General features: G+C 31.0%; 1 protein-coding gene across 5 annotated transcripts in view; it reads right to left on the reverse strand.

The window, feature by feature from the left end:
* The window catches only part of LOC111057722, a 104,315-nt gene extending 78,380 nt beyond the window's left edge, over positions 1-25,935 (reverse strand). For 3 of the 5 annotated variants that reach the window (XM_039435558.1, XM_039435559.1, XM_039435557.1), the window contains exon 1: positions 25,775-25,932. The gene's annotated coding sequence lies outside the window, so the exon portion shown is untranslated. Of the gene's footprint in view, positions 1-25,774 lie in introns of all 5 variants that reach the window. The other 2 variants (XM_039435561.1, XM_039435560.1) reach the window with 2 other exon arrangements.
* Positions 25,936-26,261: the final 326 nt, after the last annotated feature.

The following is a 26,261-nucleotide window of genomic DNA, read 5'->3' on the forward strand; positions in this document are numbered from 1 at the left end:
TAACCAGTGTTCAGCAACAGTAATTATCCTAGCATTAGGCTATAGTTTTATAACATAATAAGAGGGAAATATATTCTTATTTGTTTGATATACCCTGGACATTCAAAGATATGGTGTTTAGAAAAGTTTCATTAGCTGTTTATTCATCATTAGTCCTAGGCCCAGGATTGGTATTGTTTGCATATCACTATCACATAACCTAGCTACATTTGGACTGTTGTATAAATTAGAATTGGAACCGTTTTGGGCGTATAAGCCTGTGGTACTTTTCTGTAAGTTGAGTAATTCTCGTGGATTGAATTAATTATTTCCAATAATTAATTAGGCAGGTCCCTTTCGTCTCTGCTGGGCTAACGTGTGGTCCAGATTTCTTATAGATTTCTTTCTGAATTAAAGATATATTTATGGGAATTGATTGTAAATTATGAACTCTTCAACAACACTGAGTTCACAGATAATTTAACATTTAATACAAATATTTCACATTTAAAAAAAGGTTGGCTTGATAACCAAAGGTTATATAAAGGTTATATAAAGGTTGGTATGATGACCTTGGTGATGTGAATGAAAGTCATACATAATTTCGCTCCTGTGTTTTGGAAGATTTTGTGTTATAAATAGTCACGGATAAGTACAAATTTTGTATTAATTTCATTATTAATTGTTTCTTGATCACGTTTTATCATTTTGTTTTAGATTTTAATTCTTAATTCTATTTTATAAGCCAAACATCGTTTAGAGGTTATTTTGAGGTTAGGTTTTCGAGATTTAAAAATAAACATAGATAGTTTACTTGACTAAAATTATAACCAAATTAAAATCTTATCATTTATAAATCAATTATTATTATTGCAAGTAATATAATTTCTTAGATAGAAAGATGAGCTCAAGTAAAACACCGAAGGTTAATAATAGAAATGTAAACATAGCGAGAGTACTTACGCGTTCCCAAAACCAAAATTCAAAAACGCCAAAACCAAAAACCCCAGTTCTTCAAACTACTTTAGCCGAAAAAGTTGCTCAACTACAAAGTAGCCACACTAATTTAAAAAACCAATTAGAAGTAACTTTAAAAACGTCTGAGGAAAAAAGGTTAGGGATGGTAGAAGAAATTAAATCTTTGGAACTGATTATAAAATTACAAGATGAAGACCATAAAAAAGAAATACTAAATCTAAAAAATCAATGTAGTCTAATGTCGGAGGAAATAAAGAAACTAAAATCTAAATTTGATAATACTAAATGTATGATAGAACCTCCGTCCAAATGCAAAAAAAATAGAATCTAACCTAAATGATGGGAAATGCTCTGAAAATGGTCGAAATAAAACATACAGTGAGGTTTTGAAGACAGCAACCAAAAATATAGCTGAGGGGAATAAAGATAGGAAAGGGAGAGTTCTGCTACTGACGTCCAGTTATGGACGTGATTGCAGTGATCTCCTTGATAAAAGATTAAAAAATAAATTTGATGTCCAATGTTTTTTCAAGCCAAGTGCATCAATTAATGCAGTTGTAGAGTCAGCTAGGGAACAAACTAAAGATTTTGATGAAAATGACTATCTAATTGTACTGGGTGGCTCAAATAATATAAATGAACCTAACTTGAATCATCTTCCTCAAGTAACAGAAAAAATCAAGGAAATTGTGCCACTCAGCAAAAAAACAAACTTAATAATAAGTACTATTCCTAATAGGTTTGATAGGCCAGAATTAAATGAAGCAATCAACTCGACAAACAAATCAATCCATAATACAATCAACAGCCTAAAAAATAAGAATTCTAAACAACTGGGGATTTGTTTTCTAAATGAAAGGCTGAAAAGACATAACTTCACTAATCATGGGTTGCATCTAAATCGATCTGGCAAAGTAATCTTTTGTAATAGATTGGCAGAGCTGATTGAAAGCCGTTTGCAATCCTCTGGTTTAAAAACAGTCAAAAAAACAAATAACGATTTTTTAGTAAATTGGCTCAAAACAGGGAAAGGGAAATAGCTACAAATGCTAGAGATAGAGTAGCACAAGATGGTAAGGTTTTTAGTATTTATCATCAAAATATTCAGTATCTTCGCAACAAAATTGACAGATTAGAAGTATTTCTTAAACAGGAGGATCCTGACATTGTTATTTTCACAGAGCATGGCTTAAAAATAAAGGAAATAAATCAAGTTAGGATTCCAGGCTATTCACTGAGATCAGAATTTTGTAGAATAGCTCATAGAAGTGGTGGTGTATGTATATTCACTAGCAATGCTAAACATACCCAAACTTATGAACTGGATTTTGTTAAGAGATTTTCTGTTGAGATGGATTTAGAGGTGACGGGACTAAGGTTAAAAATTGATGATCGATTTGAGGTAGCAGTGTTAGGTATCTATAGGTCACCAAATGGAGACTGGCAAAAATTTTGTGAGCTGCTCCATACACTTTTGGAAATTACAACCGCTCGTTTCACAAATGTTATAGTAGTAGGAGATTTCAATACTGATTTTGCCAGGCAGGATAAAATGACAGAGGACATTAGAGATATTATTAATATGAATAATTTAGAAATTAAGGTCCACGAATATACAAGAGTAACTCGAACTTCACAGACAATTATTGATAATATCCTCACAAATATAGAAGGTTGTAATGTCAGGTTAGGTAGCTCAGATCTGTCAGATCATAACTATCAAATTTTAGATGTTAAGCTGCAGGGCCAGAATCCCAGCAGAAAAAAAACTTTTGTGAAAGAAATTCAGCAATATGAGCTAGGAAATATAAATTGTTTGAAGCAGGAACTGCTTCAAGAAAATTGGAGTAGTGTTTATAACAGTTGTAACCTAAATTACAAATATAAGCAATTCATTGATACTCTAAGATTTCACATTAGTGTATGCTGTCCAATAAAAAAAGTCAAAGTAAAAAGTAAATTAAACAAAGTAGATGAATGGATAACTGAAGATATTCTTACTCAAAGAAATATTGTTAGGGAAGCTTATGAGGAATTTAAATTAGTGAGGGATGTTCCGAGTGAAGTCAAATACAAATGTCTAAAGAAAAACTATGCAAAAGAAGTGAGGAAAGCTAAGTGTAAGAAAACAGCTGAAATATTAACAACTAGTACCAATTTTAACTCTGCTGTTTGGGAGGTAATTAATAGAAATAGGAGAGCAGCTCAAAAAGATACAGTTACTAATGTCCCTAGGATAATCGATGAACATGGAATTTATATGGATGATAGTATAGACATTTGTAACTTTTTCAATAAGTATTATCAACAGGTTGCATATAATCTCCAAAAGTCACTGAACACTAATACTTATAATACAACTACATTAAATGCTGAGCCAATTGAAAAGGTATTTAAATTTCATCCATTATCAAGAGATGAGTTGTCAAGAATAATATAAAATTTGAATAACAAAAAAACAGTAGGATTGGATGAGGTCTCAAGCAAAATTTTAAAAGAATGTGAAAATGAATTACTGGACCCTTTATTGCATCTCCTTAATACTTCACTAGAGCAGGGTATTTTCCCTGATGATCTGAAACAAGGAAAAATTTTGCCAATTTTCAAGAGCGGTGATTCTGAAAGAGTTGAAAATTATAGACCCATTAGTATTCTAAATGTAATAAGTAAAATTTTTGAAAGAGTAGTTTTAAATAGGCTATTGATGCACCTGGAAGAAATTAATTTCATATGTGATGAACAGCATGGGTTCCAGAAAGGGAAATCTACTAAGACTGCAATAGTATCCCTTGTTGAAAGACTAATAGATATAATAGATTCAGGTGAGAAGGCAGCCGCAATATTTCTTGATTTATCCAAAGCTTTTGATTGTGTGAACCATAGAATATTATTGGAAATACTAAAAACTGTAGGTGTGAATGGTATAGAACTAAAATGGTTTGAATCATATCTCATAGGTAGAAACCAGTGTGTTGAGCTTACCAAGGTGGATGGGAATGAAATAGTAAAAATTAAATCTCAAAAACTGGAGGTCCAGGCTGGAGTACCTCAAGGCTCAATTCTGGGTCCCTTACTGTTTCTGTTGTATGTGAACCAATTACCAAAAGAGTTAAAAGATCACAGAGCTCTGTTGTTTGCTGATGACACATCGCTTATCTTTAACAATTATTTATTAGATAGTCTAGAAATAAATGCTTTTACTGGAGTACAGTCAATTGTCCAATTCTTGAAGCAAAGGCAATTAACAATAAATAGTAAGAAATGTCAATTCCTACAATTCAAAAGTAAATATAATTCAGTAGAGGATAGAGAAATAAATGTGTTTGTAGAGGAAAATGAATTAGACCAAGAAGAGAAAGTAGCATTCTTGGGAATTTTATTGGACAGGAAATTAACATGGCATCCTTACATTGAGAGGATATGTAATAAGATATCATCTGGAGTATTTGTCCTGCGGCAGCTTGCTAGGCTGAATGATAAAAAACTACTGTTAACTGCCTACCATGGACTTATACTATCTCATATTAGGTATGCTATTTTAGTATGGGGTAATTCATCTCAACAAAATATGGACAGGGTGTTTAAGATTCAAAAGAAGGCACTCAGATGTATAGAGAAAGTGAATAGGTTAGACTCTTGTAGGCCTTTATTTAAAAAGCTTGGTCTATTAACTGTGCCATCTTTGTATGTATATGAAGTTGTAATGCATGTGAAAACGAGTGGTGTGATCCAGAATTCAGAAGTTCATGAGTATAATACGCGAAACAGAGCAGATTATCATACAATGGGTCACAATAGTAGGTTATTTGAACAAAAACCAGATTATATTGGTAGGAAATTTTATAACAAGCTACCTCAAATCTTGAAAAGTAATGATGATTTGAAGATTTTCAAAAAACAAATTAAAAAATATTTAGTTGATAGAGCTTTTTATAGTGTACAAGAATTCCTTTCAAACCTAAACTAGGTTGAACTACTTAGTGTTAGAATTATTATGTAATAACATGACTTGTCTTATACTCCATGACTGGAGTCTTTAGGACGTAATCTTAAAAAAAAAAAAAAAAAAAAAAAAAAAAATAAAAAATAATTTTCACAATTTAAAGGAAGAAAGAACCCTAAACTCCATGTGCATCCTCTCAGGTCAAGATCTTAAGCCAGAAGAAAGAGGTTTTCAGAAGAATTTATCTCTTCCTAGAACAATTTTGTAAGCTTCTTTCTGATTGGTCTTCAATTTAATAAACTCAATACAATTGGTCGCCCCAGAATCAGGGCTTCCTCAACTTTATAATAGAAAAAGTTAAATAAAAAGTTTTTATACAAATATATGGAGTGTTTATCTTGAATTAATTCCATAAATAAATCTCGATATACGATATTAATAAACAATGGCCTATACATTTAATTTTTTATATGAGTTCTGTATACTCTGGATTTTCGTGCTTTTTAGATTATAATAAATATTTATACAATAATAATAGTTGTCTGTATTTCTATACATCGACCTTCCTTAGTATATATAATAACACATCTTTTGTGAGTAAATTTTTATAATTCAACCTATTATACTGGTTGATCGAGTGATCAGCTGATTCGCTCAGTATTGATTCAAATAATTATCGATTTATTCAAGATTGACTGGTTCTTTTCAAAAATGTATACAAATAATTCTAACCTCAACGTACATGCAAACTTTTATTTTTTATAATCCGCCAATAATAAGTAAGCCGCTTTATAATTTTTAATTTTGCCAATGGATTCTCATAGTTGTTGAATCACAATTATACATGTTTTCTTATCATTTTTGATAATACTTTTACTCTTAATCGCTAATAATATTCGATTTAAGTTGATTGATCCTTTGACTAGGTCTAACTTTTTTTTCCATTTTATAATTCTATTAAAAATCGACTGGTTCATTTCAAAATATTTGATGGTACTAAAGTACCACGTGACACAATACGCCCTCTGATTTCTGATATAAAATGACAATTCGAGAATATAATATAATTTTATGATCCTGTTGGTTTTGGATCAGAAATCACACATGTTACAAAGCCTGTTAATAAATCTACTGAGAATCCTGTCTCCTGACAATTCAACAACACATATAATAATGAATAAATTCATTCAAATACATACACCTTACATCGGCCAATCTCCTACCACATACAATACATAAGTATTAATTATCTCCTCCTCCATCCACAATATAAACATTTTTTCCAATCCACTATCCACCCTCAGGCTGGAAGCACATTTGAACGTTAGTGCAAAATCATTGCCAACCTAACAACACTACAGTTCTCTGACTTGCAGAATATAACATTTCTTCTCCCTCGATACTGAATGGCGGCTTGTACATTTTCATTTCACTCTCTTACTTAATTTGGGCTTTATGTTTATACAATGAATATTTTTAATGGATAATCTTTGGTAAATTTTATTAACAAGAACTTCTTATTCATTTGATACATGAAACTTAGGCTTAATATTCTTTGGTGGTAACTAGGCGGTTTTATCATTTGGCAGATAATTTTATTTCAATATTGTTGCAGGAACTGGGAGAGGAAATCATCCAGGCTCTGAAAATCTCGCACTCTGCTCTGGAAAAACATCAGCGGCTCGCCGAGTAATAAACTGGACAATTGGAAACGCCACATTAACCAAGAGGTGGGTATCAGTTCTTGAACAGCTTTTATTTGATCTACAAATGGTCTAGGTTGCATATGGCGGTAGGAATTATCAAATTTTCCAAGACTTTGGAAAAGTTGAGTGCTATTTATTGGCTCAGTCGGCGTATAATGTATCCTGTGGGCTGGAATATTTTCCATGGATGTCGCTAGTCTGGAGACTCTTTCTTCACTTAATACGTCCACCCGTTTCTCAATTTCTTTAGGCACTTCATCCAGCTGATCGTTTAACTGATATATAACATCATCAATATGATTTTCTAGGTCATTTATGGCAGTAGATTGCATGTCTTTTCACTGTCTCCTATGCTTTTTGTCTCTTCCTTGAATTCAGAAAATTTTTCATCAACTTTCTCTTCCCTCTTTTCAATATCTCCTCGGTCAGTTTTTGTATCTCCTTTTATAATTTCCTGGAGATTTTCATGGACAGTTTTGATGTCATCCTTTAAAGCTTCCCAGCTTTCTTTAGTTCCTTAGTTTGTTTCGCCAAGGCTTGGCTGAGTATAAGTTTGCATTCGTTTATGAAATCTTTTGTCATGAAATTGGTAGCATAACCGACTGAAGGATCTAAGGTAACATTGTGCTTTTCCAGGTTGGTGACTGCGGACATCGGTTGGCTGACCACATCGGTCGGCGACTGGTTCATGGTGACGATATGGATTACTTCGAATAAGTTGCCGGGTGTACTGCCAAATTACAGAAATATCAAAATGGATTTACTGATAGTGCCTACTCTGGATAAAATGGTGTGGTGTTAAAAGTTTCAAGTGTCATGTACATATATTACGAAAAGACCTTCGAGTGATACAGGTACGCTTGTCAACATAGATAGATTACATTAATATAGTTCTTAAAATTTTAGGAAGGGTTTTATCTTCCTTAATAATGATAATGTTATAATGCTTCAGATAACCTATAACCCTGGTCAGCATACAATATCTAGATTCAAAGATCAAGATCAAAATTTTTGCTATAAAATTTTATGGAAATTTCCATCCAATTTTTCTCTATTATGAGAACTATGATATCAAACCCGTGTGATACAGTTTGTCTGTATTTATGCAGCTTGAAAGATTTCAATTTGAAGAGCAACTCACTAACTTTAGCCAGAAACTTACAATAGACCATCAAGTATATCCTGTTGAATCAGTTTCAGATTATACTTCTTGCAGCTTTCAGTTTTATCAATAATTTCATTAATCATTGATAGTGAGATTGAGTAGGTAAGCTTTTCATCATGCCTCATGCTTGTGGTGCCATAATTGTGTAAAGGCGTAAACCTTTGCCCCACTGGTTGGGTGACATAATTGTGTAAGGTGGTAAATTGCAAATCCCTTACAGATGATACGATGTTCTTGATATTTATGAGAGCAATCGCTAAATTCCCTCTTTGGCGAATAAATTCACAAAAAATTAAGGCCGTCCGGCTCGCAAAATTACTGGGTTCAAACCTCAGCTCTAGCTCAGTGGAAGATACATGAATTTTCCAAATACAATTAATCACCATAAGGTTCAATGACCGGTGATTAATAATTCTTACCGCTGCTTCTATGAAGTTCTTGAAGAATACTAGTGAGGAAATTGAAAGAATATTTGATGACTGATTAACAGTAACCATGTACCACTAGAGAATGATAAGGACCAACTATAGTTGTTTCTAGTTGATTCTTAAAACGCTCGTCATGAACACTGGTATTCACCAATTTATCCTTCCAAAATTCCTTAGAACTTACAACGCCAGTTCTTGAAGCTCTCTGGATCCTTATATGATATAACTGGAGCCTTATTAATATAATTTTTCAATATACTTGTTCTGGCAGACTAAAATGATTACCATCAAAAGATGATAAATACTGAGTGCTCTTAATAGCCTAAGATCAATATTACTTGATTCAATAATTTTATGTGCTGCTGAATATTTATTGGTACTAAAACAGCTCAAACTGTATATCACGAGATGAATTAGGATAAAATAAATTTCTATGATTTGTATGCTGACATAAAACACAAAATATATTCCCATAAAACAGTGTATATAAAATATTCGATATCTATAATTTTTCAATATATATAAAATTTTCTTATATCTATAATTTTCCTAAATAAATTCTTTCTAAAATCTGAACAATTATCACAGGATTCAATAGCTTTCACAATAGTGAGTTTCAAATTCATAAATACATTATATTTAATACTGATGCTTAGACTTCCAGTCAATTCAAAATCCTACAAATTAAAACCTGTTCAGTCTATCGATTTGATATGGCTTGCTTTGATCAATTAGCAAAAATAATAATTAATAAATTAATATTCAACATGAGATCTCAGGGATTTATATGAGTTCGGGCCGTGCATGGAAGTAAGCTTCCTACATATATCAAATAAATTTATAAAATGTTCTTATGGACTATGTGATAGTACTCAACACGAAAAGTAATCATGTCCGAAAATTTAATTGAGTATTCATTCTAGCTGGCCTAAGTTATGGCAATTTATTTATATTTGTTGAAAACCTCATTCATCACATATGTATCCATAGTAATTTCTACAATTTCCGCTGTACAGGTAAAGCATTATTTATTTATATACTTTACTTATTGTTTTATAAGTCAAGTCTGATCAGATTATAATTAATCCCAGCTTTCCTTAAATTTGTTTTTCAGCTCTAATTCTCGTAATTCAAAATGTTGGAAATATTTCTATGCAAGTTTATATAATAGTAAAATTAAATTAATAAATAAATAAATATCAAATTATCTTTGTCACGCTGGTCAAATAAATAAATAATTAAATAAAATTGTAAAGCCTTATTCAAGTTATAATTTTTCTTTTTAAAAAATCTCTTTTGGAAGCTTCACTTCGAGTATCTTGAATTATTTATCTTTAAACTATTATTGATGAATTTATTAAAGATCTTGTGTATTGTTGATTTTGTTAAGAAGAGCAAATTCTGTATTATTGATCTCTCCTTTAGTATTACAGTATTTATATATATTCTTTTCGTTTCTCTATTATTTAGCGGTCATAGACTCGTAGACTCGTAGACTCGTAGTATCACAGGATGTCTTAGTTATGGCCATGGAAGCTGAATCCTTGCTGACCAACTCATCACAAGGAAACCAATATTTCCAGAAAAGATCTAAATTCGCCGTAAAAAGGATACTTCAAGAACTTCTTGTGCAGGGGAAGATGAATACTTGGAGAAAATTCTTTCTATGAGTATTCCTGATAAAAAGGTAAACATTCATAAAGCGTTATCCATTTTTCTACATATTCTCAATCGAATTGTTCAATTATTAACTTATGCTAAAGAAGCAAATGACCAAAATCTAATTAAAGGTATTGATGAGTCTATTGTATTAGCTCAGGCTACTTTTACTAAATTGATTGACTTGTGTGAATGCTTTAGTAGATCTAGTTCGCCTCATTTTGAAAAACAAAGCAGTCTCAGTACACCCGATTCAAAAATGAATAATCCCACACACGATTCGAATACTAAACTTCATACTAATACAGTAAATCGCTTTATTGCGCAAATTCCTAGTACAAGTAATATGGAACAAAATGTTACTCAGTATTCACAAACAAATGTTACCAATCCTGATATTCAAGTTACTGATTTTGAAAATATAAATAATAGTAATACTGTCTCTATGGTAGAACAGGTACATGCTACAATAAATGAAAACTTGGGTAGGACTGTATTCGGTAGTGATTTCAATACTAATAGGGTAAACCTAGCAGCCAACTTGTCTTCACCTTTATTTGGTAATTTGTATAATAAATTATCAAATCCTATCGAAGGTCTGATGAAGGAACTTCCGAATACTGACGGATTGAATATTGATAGTTTGTTGAAATTCATTGAAATATGTTTGAAAATAAAAGAACGATCGAACTTATTAGATCAGCAACTTTTCCATATCATTCACTCTTCTGTTGTAGGGCCTCTCGCCGATCGATTGAATTTAGCTATGAGTACAAATAAGAGTTTTGATGAATTTCATAAGGATATTCTGCAACATTTTATTCCGTCTAGATTGATTTCAATCATTGAAAGAGACCACTACTATCGTTTACAAAGGGCTGGTGAACCCTTGTCTGCTTACATTGTGTCAATCAAAGACGCTAATAAACTACTAAGATTAAAAAAATCTGAGGAAGACCTAGTCAATAATATTTGCTCAGGGTTGAATCCAGAGGAAAGAAATAGACTAGTTTTCCAATCCAAACCAACTAGTTTTAATGACTTAACTTACATCTCAGTAGTATCTCAAAATATTCAATATGGGGATTTAGAAAGAAATAAATACAATTTTAATACTAATAAAAAGAATCAAAAATCTTCAATGAATGTTGAATTAGCTCAAAGACGTTGTTACAAATGCAACAAAGTAGGTCATCTAGCTCAGTCATGTAGATCCAACATGAATAATTCAAATTTCAGAGGTACAAGCAGTAATTCGAGAAATCATAATCAGAATCACCAAAGATCTAATAATAATTTCACTAGAGATCTATCTAAAATACGTTGCTTTAAATGTAATGAAAGTGGACATTATGCAAACTCTTGTGAAAATAAAAAAGCATGACTAGCTGGGAAACAGTATAAAAAGAAAATATCCAGTAAAAGAAAATTTCAAAACACCAAATACAATCAAAAATTCAATAAAGAAAACGGAATTAATACCTTGAAATGTAGTGATACTTTTTCTAAGGGTAAGAAGAAATCAATTCAATCAAAATATACTGGCAAAAATCAGAAAATGAAAAATAAAATAAAAAGAAAAAAACAAAAGAAATTTAATCAGTTAAAGACTAGAGCTTTGATTAATAAAATCACTCCTTTAATAGTATGTGAGTTAGGAAATAACTGTGTCAGTTCTATTGCATTGATTGATTCTGGTTCTGATTATAGTATCATTTCAAGGAAAGTTTTTACTGAAATATTACGGGATAATGGTAATCTGCTTATTCAAGAGGATATTCAGCATTGTGTTACTGCGAATAAAAGTAAATTACTGTTGAAAGAGTCAGTTCTATTAAAAATAAAAATTGAAAACTTCAGTTGGAAATTTCGTTTCTTTGTTCATGATGATTTGTCAATTCCTATTGTTTTAGGTTGTGATTTTATTCATTATTCCAAATTAGTTCCTGATTTATTCAATAATAGGTATTTCTTTGGATTTAAACCGCAATTCAAATTTTCTTTTGAAAAAAATCACAGGTTGGAATTACTAAAGAAAATGAATAGAATTGGTACTGATGTGGAATTGGACGATTTAAGCTCTTCGCAGAAAGTAGAATTAAACAAAGTATTAAATCAATTTGATGATGTTCTTACCCATAAACTAGGTAAATCGAACGTAATAGAATATGAAATTCGTCTGATAGACAATCAGCCCGTAAGGAAAGCTCCTTATCAGTTAAATCCGATAAGAATGGAAATCTTAAATAAAAAAATTCAAAAAATGTTAGATGATGGAATTATTGAGAAATCAACTTCTAATTATTCCAGCCCTTGTTTCTTAGTTCCTAAGAAAGATGGTGGCCATCGTGTGGTAGTAGATTATAGAGCATTAAATAAAAAAATTGCATTAGATGCTACACCTTTGCCAAACATTGAGAGTACATTCCATTGGTTTAACGGTGCTAAGTTCTTTACTGTTCTTGATCTTACTGAAAGCTATTATCAATTGAAATTATCTCCATCTTCTAAGCACTTGACTACTTTTGCAACTCCAACTCAAACTTACTGTTATACTCGTGTACCGTTTGGTTTATCAATAGGTGCTCAAGCCTTATCTACTGCTTTGAATATTTTATTTGAAGGGATAAAATTCAAATTTGTAATAAATTATTTGGATGATATTGTGATTTATTCTGAAGATTTTGAGTCACATCTTGAGCACATTAAGATAGTGTTGTCCAAACTTAAACAAGGTGGGTTTACTGTAAAAAAGGAGAAAGCTAAATTTGCAAAAAAACAAATCTCCTTTCTAGGTAATTTAGTAAGTGAACATGGTATTACTATTGATCCAGCTCGGACAAATTCAATTCGTAACTACCCTAGACCAAAAAATGTTAAGGCTATCTCCAGATTCATAGGAATGGTAGGATATTTTCACAAATTCATTGAAAATTACGCTGAAATCGCCTCACCCCTCAACGAACTAAGAAAGAAGGATAAAAAATTTATTTGGGAAGATGTTCACGAGAAAGCTTTTCAGAAATTGAAAAATGCAATTATGAACCCTCCTGTCTTAATAACAGCTGATTTTAATAAACAGTTTGTGTTGCAAACTGATGGGAGCTCCTTATCAATTTCTGCTGTCCTTTCTCAATATGTTGATGGCATCCTAAAGCCTATTAGTTTTGCTTCCAAAAAGCTCACTCAACAAGAATGCAAATATTCTACATATGAGATCGAATGCTATGCAGCAATTTTTGGCATGGAAAGATTTAAACTGTACTTACAACACACTAAATTCTTGTTGTTAACAGATAATAGTGCCTTAGCATGGATTTTAAAACAAGACAAGCAAATTGGTAGACTTAGTCGTTGGATACTTAGGCTTTTATCATTTCAGTTCACAACACAGCATGTAGCGGGAAAAGATAATTGCATAGCTGATGCTTTATCCAGAATGTACCATGATGACAGTGAATTGCCTGAAATTGATGTCAAAGATGAACATATAGAAGTAGAAAATAGTCTAAACTTAATAAACTCACTAAAAATTACCGATTTTCCACTAGTATTCACTGACATAAAACAACATCAAGAGAATGATCCTATTTTAGCGGATATAATAGAAAAGATTAATAATAATATTGATCAGTTTCCTTATAGTTTGTCTAAAGGAGTATTAGTGATAAAACTAAGAAACCAGGAAAAACAAAAAATAGTCATACCCAAACTTCTTGTTTCTTTAATCTTCAAATATTATCATGAAAGTATGATTGGTGCTCATTTAGGCATTGCTAAAACTATTTCAAAAATTCAAGAGAATTTCCACTGGGTTGATTGAGGAAAGATATAATTTATTTAGTTAAATCTTGTACTCTTTGTGCAAAAAGTAAACCAGCTCAGGCTACCAATTACGGTTTTTTATCATCAAAAATACAGGAAAAACCTCTTGAGATGATACATATTGACTTAGTTGGTCCATTAGTACGCACATCACAGAATAACTGTTTTATTTTTAGTGCAATTGACGTTTTCAGTAAATTCTGTTGGTTAAAATGTTTGAGAAAAGCTAATTCTGAATCAGTAATTAGAGCATTGAAAGGTATTTTTGCGAACTTCTCTACTCCTAAACAAATTATTAGTGATAATGCATCAATTTTTAAATCAATCAAGTTTAAAAATTTCTGTTTTCAATAGGAATTCGTCATAATACGACTTCACCTTTCTATCCTAAAGCAAACATAGTTGAAAGATTACATCGTAATTTGCGTAGCTCTCTCATTGCTTTTCATGCAAACTCACAGAATAAATGGGATGATACTGTAAATGATTGGTTAGCTTTAGCTTTTAATACTGCTGAACATGATAGCATTAAGTGCACCCCTTTTTCTCTGATGTTCCGTTATAAACCTAAAGAACCTCTTTTGAATATCTGGAATATTAATGAAATTTTACCTGATACTGCCGATGAGAACACTGTAGTAATTTGGCAAAAGGCTAAAGAGCAATTGATGAAAAGTCATAATTATAGAAAAACTCGCTATGATAGGAACCGTGTCCCTATTCCTTTTGCTATAGATGACCTTGTATGGGTCCGGACACATATTCTTAGTGATAAGGCCAACCAAATTTGTACAAAATTAAGCTTCCGGTATCGTGGCCCGCTAAAAATAAAAAAATGGTTATCTGATGTTACGGCTGAATTAGTTGACCCTATTACTAATCGCTTTGTTCAAAAGGCTCATGTCTCACAATTAAAGAAATATAATTCATAATTCCTTGTTTTGGATAATGTAGCCTGGTATTCATTCTTCCTTCTTATCTTTGAAGTAAAGGGTAACGGTTTCGTCTCTGTTGTTTCTTACTGAGAGATCGGCTCATTGATACTTTCTTCTTTGAGTTATTTGTAGGAAACTCACTATTATTCTGTAACGTTTCACTTCTGGTTAAATTGTGTTGCCTTTGGTTTAGGTGTTTCTGAAGAGTAAATAGTTGTTTTCTTTGGTGAAGCGCGCCACCTATTGAAATTTTAACTTTACTCACTTATTTAATTTCTTTATGGAATTGTGTAAAATATTGTACAAAAGAATCTATCTTAGCCTATAAATAGATAGAAATTTTATTGAGATCATATTATTAGATAGATTATTGAAATAGTTTATAGTTATAATTTTGCTTTAGTGTTAATGAATTTTTGATGAATAGTGGTGAATAGCAGTGTTTCTATTTCATCAGATTGTTGTAAATAAAGTAAGGGAATAAAGTGAATCAAAAGAAGAGTTTTGATAAATGATAAAATACTTGAAAATGTATATTATTATCACCTTAATTGGGTAATAGAGTAGAAAAATATTGGTTTCTGTATGTAAATAATGTCAAGTGATTTATCTTTCAAATTTATCAAGAGTGTATGAATTTTGTTAGAATAAAAAAAAAGGATCAAAAATATATATATATATATAAAAAAAGGGGTAGGCAAATGATCATTAGAGATGGAACATATTCTTTGGGACTGAGAACTGATTAATTTTCTTTTGAATTCTGAGTGTGGACGCATGTTCAGATATTTCTTTGTTTGAAAGACTTCAGGTTTTTGTTGGGAGTGGCCAATCCCTGCATTAATTTGTGGTCTAGTTTCTTCTGTTGTTAGATTCTAAATTTTTTTTATTATTTCAATGGTTACTCAGCTATTGAGTAGGTTCCACCTCTGATCTTCATTGAATTTGTAATCAAGAGTTTTTATTTGATTTTTATTTGATGTTGAGTTTTGAATTAATAATTTTACAAATAGATGATTTATTTCTTGGAATAATTCAACTCTAAGAGTGAATATTTCTCAACTCAAATTCTTATGAAGCATTCTTCTCTGATAAATTCTATATATATGTTAATTCAACTTAAAAATTATCTTAGCTAGCTCAAATTTTTTTTTTTAGAATGTAGCTTTCACACACTTGAGTGGAGGGAGTATGTAACAATTTTGGACATGATTATTTTTATCTTGTTTTTCTGTTATTTCGGTTCTAAATTCGATTGTATTATCAGCTTGTTTTTCTCAGTGAGACAAAGATGCACTTATGGGATCGAGCTGTACCCTTCGAATAATCTACTTTCTTGTTCTCTCCAGTTCTTTTTTGCTATTTTCTTTCTCCCTTTTTCTGTCCTTGTTGGTAGCTTTGAGTTTGCATTGCTCTTTCTCTTTAGTTTCTTTGTCTAATTTTGATAATTCCGTTTTGCTTACGTCACTGTCTTGTTTGCTACCCCGTCTTCAACGCTCGATGATCCATTCTGTCTCTGAATTTCGTGAGTGGAGGTTGTAAATTTAACTTTTTCCTTTGATTCCATTTTTATTTAGCTTATGCTAAATTTTTCTATTTATTACAATATGTAGTTGATCAGAGACAGATTTCATTCATCACAAGTTGTGATATTATTATTATTTTCTTTATTTTTTTTATTTCCTTTTTAAATATGTAAATTTTCTTGTTTGTTATTGAAAAAAAAAAGAAAAGTAATCATGTCCGAAAATTCAATTGAGTATTCATTCTAGCTGGCCTAAGTTATGGCAATTTATTTATATTTGTTGAAAACCTCATTCATCACATATGTATCCATAGTAATTTCTACAATTTCCGCTGTACAGGTAAAGCATTATTTATTTATATACTTTACTTATTGTTTTATAAGTCAAGTCTGATCAGATTATAATTAATCCCAGCTTTCCTTAAATTTGTTTTTCAGCTCTAATTCTCGTAATTCAAAATGTTGGAAATATTTCTATGCAAGTTTATATAATAGTAAAATTAAATTAATAAATAAATAAATATCAAATTATCTTTGTCACGCTGGTCAAATAAATAAATAATTAAATAAAATTGTAAAGCCTTATTCAAGTTATAATTTTTCTTTTTAAAAAATCTCTTTTGGAAGCTTCACTTCGAGTATCTTGAATTATTTATCTTTAAACTATTATTGATGAATTTATTAAAGATCTTGTGTATTGTTGATTTTGTTAAGAAGAGCAAATTCTGTATTATTGATCTCTCCTCTAGTATTACAGTATTTATATATATTCTTTTCGTTTCTCTATTATTTAGCGGTCATAGACTCATAGACTCGTAGACTCGTAGTATCACAGGATGTCTTAGGTATGGCCATGGAAGCTGAATCCTTGCTGACCAACTCATCACAAGGAAACCAATATTTCCAGAAAAGATCTAAATTCGCCGTAAAAAGGATACTTCAAGAACTTCTTGTGCAGTGAAAAATTAATAAGTGAAAAATTTGAATAAAGTGTACGGAGGCCTCCTCACTTCAATACACCAGGTATTTACGAAACAACCAATATTAATTTATGGAAAATTCACAGGCAACTACTTCGTAAAAATAAATGGGACAGGATTATAAATAAATTTGTAATTACTTGATTTAAATTTTGTTTATTTTTTTGGAAATTCTATTTTTTTGATCTATTATGTATATTAAATTGCAAACATGATTACAATCTTATTGTTGATTATTGAATATGCCTAACAATCATCAATGACAAGTAATGAATGGGGTAAATCTTGAATTGTTGAGCTGTCATATCATTCAATTATAAATGTTGCTACTTAGAAGGGGTTGGAAATTAAATAAATGGAATATTTTAGTTAATATATTGAACTATATATTCAATTTATTGATTTAAATATTCGGAGGATTATTTCCTTCCCCATCTCAAAGATTAATTTCAACTGCGGTAAACTGAGGTAACATTTCACGCTTTTAATTAATTTCCCCACTATATTTAGAAAGGCCTTGAAACGAGCTTGTTTGATTTATCACTCACATAAATGAAGTTCTCGACGGTCTCGTGGATTGAATTAATTATTTCCAATAATTAATTAGGCAGGTCCCTTTCGTCTCTGCTGGGCTAACGCGTGGTCCAGATTTCTTATAGATTTCTTTCTGAATTAAAGATATATTTATGGGAATTGATTGTAAATTACGAACTCTTTAACAACACTGAGTTCACAGATAATTTAACATTAAATACAAATATTTCACAATTAAAAAAGGTTGGCTTGATAATTTTTACAATTTAAAGGAAGAAAGAACCCTAAACTCCATGTGCTTCCTCTCAGGTCAAGATCTTAAGCCAGAAGAAAGAGGTTTTCAGAAAAATTTATCTCTTCCTAGAACAATTTTGTAAGCTTCTTTCTGATTGGTCTTCAATTTAATAAACTCAATACAATTGGTCGCCTCAGAATCAGGGCTTCCTCAACTTTATAATAGAAAAAGTTAAATAAAAAGTTTTTATACAAATATATGGAGTGTTTATCTTGAATTAATTTCATAAATAAATCTCGATATACGATATTAATAAACAATGGCCTATACATTTAATTTTCTATATGAGTTTTGTATACTCTGGATTTTCGTGCTTTTTAGATTATAATAAATATTTATACAATAATAATAGTTGTCCGTATTTCTATACATCGACCTTCCTTAGTATATATATTAACACATCTTTTGTGAGTAAATATTTATAATTCATCCTATTATACTGGTTGATCGAGTGATCAGCTGATTCGCTCAGTATTGATTCAAATAATTATCGATTTATTCAAGATCGACTGGTTCTTTTCAAAAATGTATACAAATAATTCTAACCTCAACGTACATGCAATCTTTTATTTTTTATAATCCGCCAATAATAAGTAAGCCGCTTTATAATTTTTAATTTTGCCAATGGATTCTCATAGTTGTTGAATCACAATTATACATGTTTTCTTATCATTTTTGATAATACTATTACTCTTAATCACTAATAATATTCGATTTAAGTTGATTGATCCTTTGACTAGGTCTAACTTTCTTTTCCATTTTATAATTCTATTAAAAATCGACTGGTTCATTTCAAAATATTTGATGGTACTAAAGTACCACGTGACACTGGTTATTTATGTCCAATGGATCTCGAAAACGGCTCTAACGGTTTCCACGAAATTTGGAACATAGGTTTATGATATGAATATTTGATTGCACTAGGTCTCATCCCTGGGAAAACTCGCTGAAGGACATGAAAAAGGACATAATAATTATTCATCCATGGAAAAACAGATGATAATGTCGTCGTCTGTCAATAGCAGAAGACAGAATTATGTTCAGCTGTTAAACTATGGAAAAAATGAAAGGTACAAGTGGGAGGATATTAAGGCTAGGTGAGGGGTAAGAATGTAGAATATAGAGGATTATGGATATAAAGGAGCCCGGTGGTGTTCTACCACCGGAAGAGAGAGAGAGCGAGGGAGAGAGAGATATTATAGCAACCGAAATTGAAGCCTAATGACCTACCAGAATTTTTTTCAGAAAATACAAAAAATGTAAGGTTGAGAGTGGAGCATGAGGTCCGAATTCACCAAAACTAAAACTTGGTTTGAGTGCAAGTTGATTCTAAATGAACAAATCAAATCAAATAAAATTGAAGTTTTATGCATTGAATGATTTGTCAATAGGCAAAGATAATTCAATGAATAAATATACACCCCACTATAAATGATATGTGTTGGGGTATAAGACTGCGGGTAGATGGCAAAAGTTGATAAGTCACATTTTTGACCATATTGAGTTATGCATATATGGTTGTGTTCGGAAAAATTAGATCTATACGATGGTATAACTAGATATGTTGTATCTCTGTAAATAGCTGAGATATAGGCCTTGCTCAAGCCTGATAGAGCATTTTCTTCCAATCCCTAAGTTGACAAATATTGATAAGTACATATATCTCAACACTCTTCTACCGGTTTGTAGACCTATTATAATCCAATTATCAAAAGATGGCAAAATTTGATAATTGTATGTACTGGTAGGCTATTATAAAATTTGAAAATTTATAACCTACATTGAGAACTACATAACCCAAACAACTTTGTAAACAGTTCAAGTTTGGTTAACTTGATCAATACTTGTAAATAATATCAATTAATTGTTAAAAAATATAATTATTCAAATTTCTAAATAATCGATTTTTAAGATATTTTCTATACTTTTACATTGTGATTTGAAACATTTGGCAGATGGCAAAACATGATATCTCTGACATCACTTGCAAAAATTCTCAATAGTTAATTTAAATAAAATAATGTTCTATTCCTTGATATTTTATATTTAAAGAGTAAAAGATCAGCTGATTATATTAGTGTGAAATGGGTAAAAAAATATATGATAGATAATTCTTGCAGCTATGCCAAACTTTCAAATTGCTTTCCTGAAAAGTTTACAAATCATGACTTATCAGCTTGTGTCATCTACCCACAGTATGTAAGCTGCTTGTTGCGTGTTATAATTACTATTTACAAACTTCATTCACTGATATGGGATTAAAGTTTTTTATGATAAAATTAGTGACAATTTATAATACAAACAAAAAACCATATGAAAAATCCAATATTTACAGGCATCAGACTTAGAACAAACTGCAGCTCAAACTAAGTTTTTGTTTTTGGTGAATTTGGGCTTAAATAACTTTTAAGAAGCAGGTTTTCACTCACATCAGTTGAAAATAGGATAGCCTAATTATTACTTTCCTTGCCATATTACCATAGGTAAGGAAAGTATTGCTTTCCAAAAAAAATTAAGGTACCCTAGTTTCAAGTTTTTCATACGTTTCAAGGTCCCCTGAGTCCAAAAACTTGATTTTTGGGTGTTGGTCTGTGTGTGTGTATGTGTGAGTGTGTGTGTATGTGTGTATGTCTGTGAACACGATAACTCCATTCCTAATTAACCGATTGACTTGAAATTTCAAACTTGAGGTCATTATACCATGAGGATCCGACAATAAGAAATTCAATTCAAGATGGCTGATAATTACTAAAAAACCATGTTTTTCACGGTTTTCTCGAAAACGGCTCTAAAGATTTTCTTCAAATTTATACCCTAGATAGCTAATTATGAGCCCTATCAGCTGACATGAGTCTCATTTATGGGAAAATTGCAGGAGCTCCGTAATATTCTTGAGAAAAATGGCGGAAAATTACTAAAAAAACGTGTTTTTCACGGTTTTCTCGAAAACGGCTCCAACGATTTTCTTCAAATTTATACCATGCGTAGCTATTCATAAGCCCTATCAACTGACATGAGTCTTATTTCTTGGAAAATTGCAGGAGCTCCGTAATATTGTTGAGAAAATTGGCGGATAGTTACTAAAAAACCATGTTTTTCACGATTCATATCCTGTATAGTTATCTATCAGCTCTATCAACTGGCATGAGTCTTCTTCCTGGGAAACTAATGGGGGGTCCACCCCATCTTTGAGAAATGGACTTTGTAACCTCCTTCTCGTGCTTGAGGTAGGTAGGTAGAGCACTTCATAAAAAGAACACATAGTCGAGATATTTCATCTGTAGAACAGTTATTTTTACGACTTTCAAAGAAATCATTTTATTTCACAATTTACACAACGGAAAAAGTACTCTGAAAACAATTATATATACACATATACAGTAGTATGATCGTAGTTTCAAATATGTTGCTGCCAATCGTCATTATGTTATTCCCCTAAATTATTCTCCTTCAAGAATGGGGCTTACAGTTCAATGAGCAAGGAAAGTTGTGTGAGTGTGCCACACCACATTTTTTTTCGTAATGCACTGTAAAGTAGTCATGTATTACTTTTCTTATATAAATTCCATTCCGTGTATTACTGTATGTGTCATGTTGTAATGAAATATTACAGAAAAACGAATATCCTATTATATTAAGCGAGCAATTTCTGTATGTATTTATTCATGTATGTTCAACGGATCTCGGAAACGGCTCTAACGATTTTCATGAAATTTGGAACAGTAGGTTTATTCATAGAGAAACAATAGCGTAGGTAGATATCCCGTTTATGTCGCAACTTTTACTGTTATCTCAAGCCGATTACTGTCGACTATTGTCGAATTCTACTGTTTTGTTGGGGTGAGAGTGTATGAGAGACTACCAGTGTCACACAGCTTCACGGGAAAGAATTACATGAAGCATCGGCTTGAGATAACAGTAAAAGTTGCGACATAAACGCCCAATACCATTGGATATCTACTTATGCTATTGTTTCTCTATGGTTTATACATTTATTATATAAAAATTCGACTGCACCAGGTCTCATTCCTGGGAAAACTCGATGAAGAACATAAAAAGGATACTAATAATATTAGTCCTTGGGAAAAGAGATAATAATTTCTTCGTTTGTCGATAATGGAAGTGAGTGAGCGAGTGCATGTGTGTGGGATTGAGACAAAATTATGACTCATCTGTTGAACTATTGCAATCATTCATTCAGGAACTTGTGCAGGTTGCACCAAAGCCGGTTGAATTTCAATCCTGATTAATTCCAGGAGAACCAATCAGAGAAGCCTTTTTTTAAATGGTCTTCTCTAATTTGTTTCACGTGAAATTGATTAGGATTAAAATTTAACCTGCTTTTGTGCATCCGGGCCTTTGTGAGAGACATTTTTGCATTGCACTGGGAATCTCAATCTCAATCCACTGTGATTAGGTAGAACCTTTCTGTATGAACAACTATCAATATATTATAATCTACTCTCTCGTAAAGAGTTTTCTATGCTATTGCACGCACTCCAGAGCGAAGCTCGGTCGATTATATTTTTCAAAAATTATATTTTTCCATTGTAATTATAAATTTTCCAATAATCACACGATGAATTAAAATAATCGGGATGGAATATTTTGTTAATTAATTATTAATTCTTCATTGTTGAGAGACGATCTAGCAACATAGCAGAGCAAGTAAGAGATAGCGCTCTCTGCTTTGTAGAAAGAGAGACAAGGATAGCAATAGCATTGCTAATCAAACACTGCCATTATATCGTGGACCTCACTATAGACTAGCTACACACAAATCGATTTTAGGACCAATGATTTGTTGCTATCCTTATAAATTCTATTAGATTGAACACAACTTTTCAAACATATGATGTGATCTAGTGTATGTCAAGATCCATTAAATCTCGTAGAATTTATATAAGGAAGGCAAAAATTGTACATCCGAAAATCGATATGTGTGTAACTGGCTTAACTAAACGTATATAAACTGAAAACAATTTTACAGGAACCAAGTCATGATAATCCACTTAGACTTTATTGACCGAGCGAAGTGAGGTCTAAGATTCAAGTCGACGGTTTGGCATTTCTCTTTATGTTTAAATGTTTAATTATTATAATTATAACACTTTATTAGTTTACTCTTATTTTATTTATTCATTCTATTATTCTAATTTTTACAAAAAACACTGAGTGGGAGAGAAAAACTAAGGATACTCCTTAAATGTTTCAATTTTGTCTAATGTTTAAATGTTTAAATGTTTAAATGTTTAAATGTTTAAATGTTTAAATGTTTAAATGTTTAAATGTTTAAATGTTTAAATGTTTAAATGTGTAAATGTTTAAATGTTTGAATGTTTAAATGTTTAAATGTTTAAATGTTTAAATGTTTAAATGTTTAAATGTACAATTTTTTGTGTACAAATTGCCATTTCTGAGAAAATTGGTGGTAAAGAGTGAAAAATGAGAGTTGTTTAAACATTTAAATGTTTAAATGTTTAAATGTTTAAATGTTTACATGTTTAAATGTTTAAATGTTTAAATGTTTAAATGTTTAAATGTTTAAATGTTTAAATGTTTAAATGTTTAAATGTTTAAATGTTTAAATGTTTAAATGTTTAAATGTTTAAATGTTTAAATGTTTAAATGTTTAAATGTTTGAATGTTTAAATGTTTAAATGTTTAAATGTTTAAATGTTTAAATGTTTAAATGTTTAAATGTTTAAATGTTTAAATGTTTAAATGTTAAATGTTTAAATGTTAAATGTTTAAATGTTTAAATGTTTAAATGTTTAAATGTTTAAATGTTTAAATGTTTAAATGTTTAAATGTTTAAATGTTTAAATGTTTAAATGTATAAATGTTTAAATGTTTAAATGTTTAAATGTTTAAATGTTTAAATGTTTAAATGTTTAAATGTTTAAATGTTTAAATGTTTAAATGTTTAAATGTACCAAGCCATGATAATCTACTTAGACTTTATTGACCGAGCGAAGTGAGGTCTAAGATTCAAGTCGACGGTTTGGCATTTCTCTTTATGTTTAAATGTTTAATTATTATAATTATAACACTTTATTAGTTTACTCTTATTTTATTTATTCATTCTATTATTCTAATTTTTACAAAAAACACTGAGTGGGAGAGAAAAACTAAGGATACTCCTTAAATGTTTCAATTTTGTCTAATGTTTAAATGTTTAAATGTTTGAATGTTTAAATGTTTAAATGTTTAAATGTTTAAATGTACAATTTTTTGTGTACAAATTGCCATTTCTGAGAAAATTGGGGGTAAAGAGTGAAAAATGAGAGTTGTCAGTGACAGCGCCATCTTTGATGAACTGTAACTATTTTCCCAATAGCCGCAAAAAAAGCTGATTTTTTTCCAGTTTCAATTAGCTTTCTTTTAAGCCATTAAACTTCATTTTCTGACGTGTACTTTTCGATTTATTAAGGGAAAACCGTGGATTTGAGGGGTGAAAATTCAAATTTTCAAACCGCTGTAACTCCAAGGGAAAGCATTTTCAGGAAAAGTTATGAGGAAGTTTTTTTCTTCAAATAATATATAAAATACGATTCCTTTATTTTTTTTCATTTTCCGGTTATGGCTTACGGTGGGGGGGGGGTTACCGCCCCACGGGGGGGGGAGAGTCCCCACCCTTAAAATATATAGCGAATACTTAAAACATACTAACAAAACATTTTAACTACAAAAAGTTTCAAATAAACCTGAGAAAATTTTATGCAAGGTCTAAAGCTTCAGGTGCTATACTAATAGTCTAGAACTTATCTAAAACCCGAGCTCGGAAACCGGCCCTTGAATACATTTCTGGCAATATAGAAATAATATGTTCAAACACACCTAACTAGTAGTTCTCATTAAAACAACATTCAAATAAATTTTTATGATAATTTAACGCTACATACACATTTTGCCCTTAAGGGCTGCCCTTTGGGTTTTGGATGATGGAATATATAAGTTTCAAACATTACAATTCATTTTTTAAATCACTGCCCTTTTAAACACACGCAGTAAAAATTTTATTGAAATATAACGAAAGTTACCAAATGTTGCCCATAAATGTGCCCTTTTTAACCCTTACGTTGGGCTCATTTTGTATCTCACATTGGTATTTAACTAATTTTTAATATTTCAAAAAAATTTGGGCCTTTAATTAATTATTTTCGCATTTTTTTCGAAATTTTATAACTTTTTTTATTTTACCCTTTTTTAACCCTTAAAGAGTTAAATTTAATTTTCCCCGCCCTGAAAACTTATAGCGTTTTTTCTACACATCCTAACGAACAATTTGAGCTATGAAAGATTAAAATCGAGGCTGTGGTTTTTTTTTGTTTCACTTTTCGATATTTACGGTTTCAGGTGCTATACTATAAAAACAGCTGGAGTCAGAAAATTGGCTTTCCAAAACAGGGCGTAGTCACAGTCCACGTTTAAATTAAATTACGAAAACTAGAGTATTGAACACAAAATATAATAAAGAGTGTAAATTTTCAGCTATTTTAAATTATTCAGGAATGTTTTATTTCGTCAAGGAAAAACGTTTCCAATCATAGAAATGAGAAAATAAAGATTATCTTAAAAACTGAGACTATGCCCAATTTCAGAAAGCCAATTTTCTGACTCCACCTGTTTGAAGTCTGGAACTTAGCTAAATCCTGAGCTCGGAAACCGGCCCTAAATGATGACTTGGAGGAATATCACCAAAGAATTACAAAAAAAAAAAACAGAAAATTCAAATGATGTGAGATCAAAAAGATTAGCAGAAAATGTAAATGATGTGAGAAAATAGCCTTAATAACTCAGGAAGCAGATTTTTACTTACACTAGTTGAAACTGGATATAATCTGAGTCTGTTGAGTAGGCCTATAAAGGTATGACTTTGCGGAATATTGCACAAGATTTCAACCAATTATTGAACAAAAAGATAGACTAACCGAGATGTTAACAACACAAGACACTGGGCTAGAATGATCTTATTCCAAATCCGGTTCACCTATGTGGAGTGTCTATTTTCGGCTTTTCTATCACCCAGTGCATTAATTTTCAGCCCAAGTATGTCAATTTCGAATTAATTATTGAACACCTGCACTCATCTCCCAACTAACAATGTCAGCATCACTTATGAAGGAACACTGAATCTTCCCATTTAAATAATACTGCCAATATTCGGTGGATCTTTGTGTAAAAAAATTGTCAAAGTTTAACAAGAGTAGCTGTGGCTTATTGAACGTTTCTCAAAGTTTGAGGCTCCGTTGGGGGATCCTATTTGAAATGAAAAATTTTAAAAAATATTAATAAAATATTACTTT

The sequence above is a fragment of the Nilaparvata lugens genome, chromosome 9, assembly GCF_014356525.2.
Source record: "Nilaparvata lugens isolate BPH chromosome 9, ASM1435652v1, whole genome shotgun sequence".
In the NCBI taxonomy this organism is placed as follows: domain Eukaryota; kingdom Metazoa; phylum Arthropoda; class Insecta; order Hemiptera; family Delphacidae; genus Nilaparvata; species Nilaparvata lugens.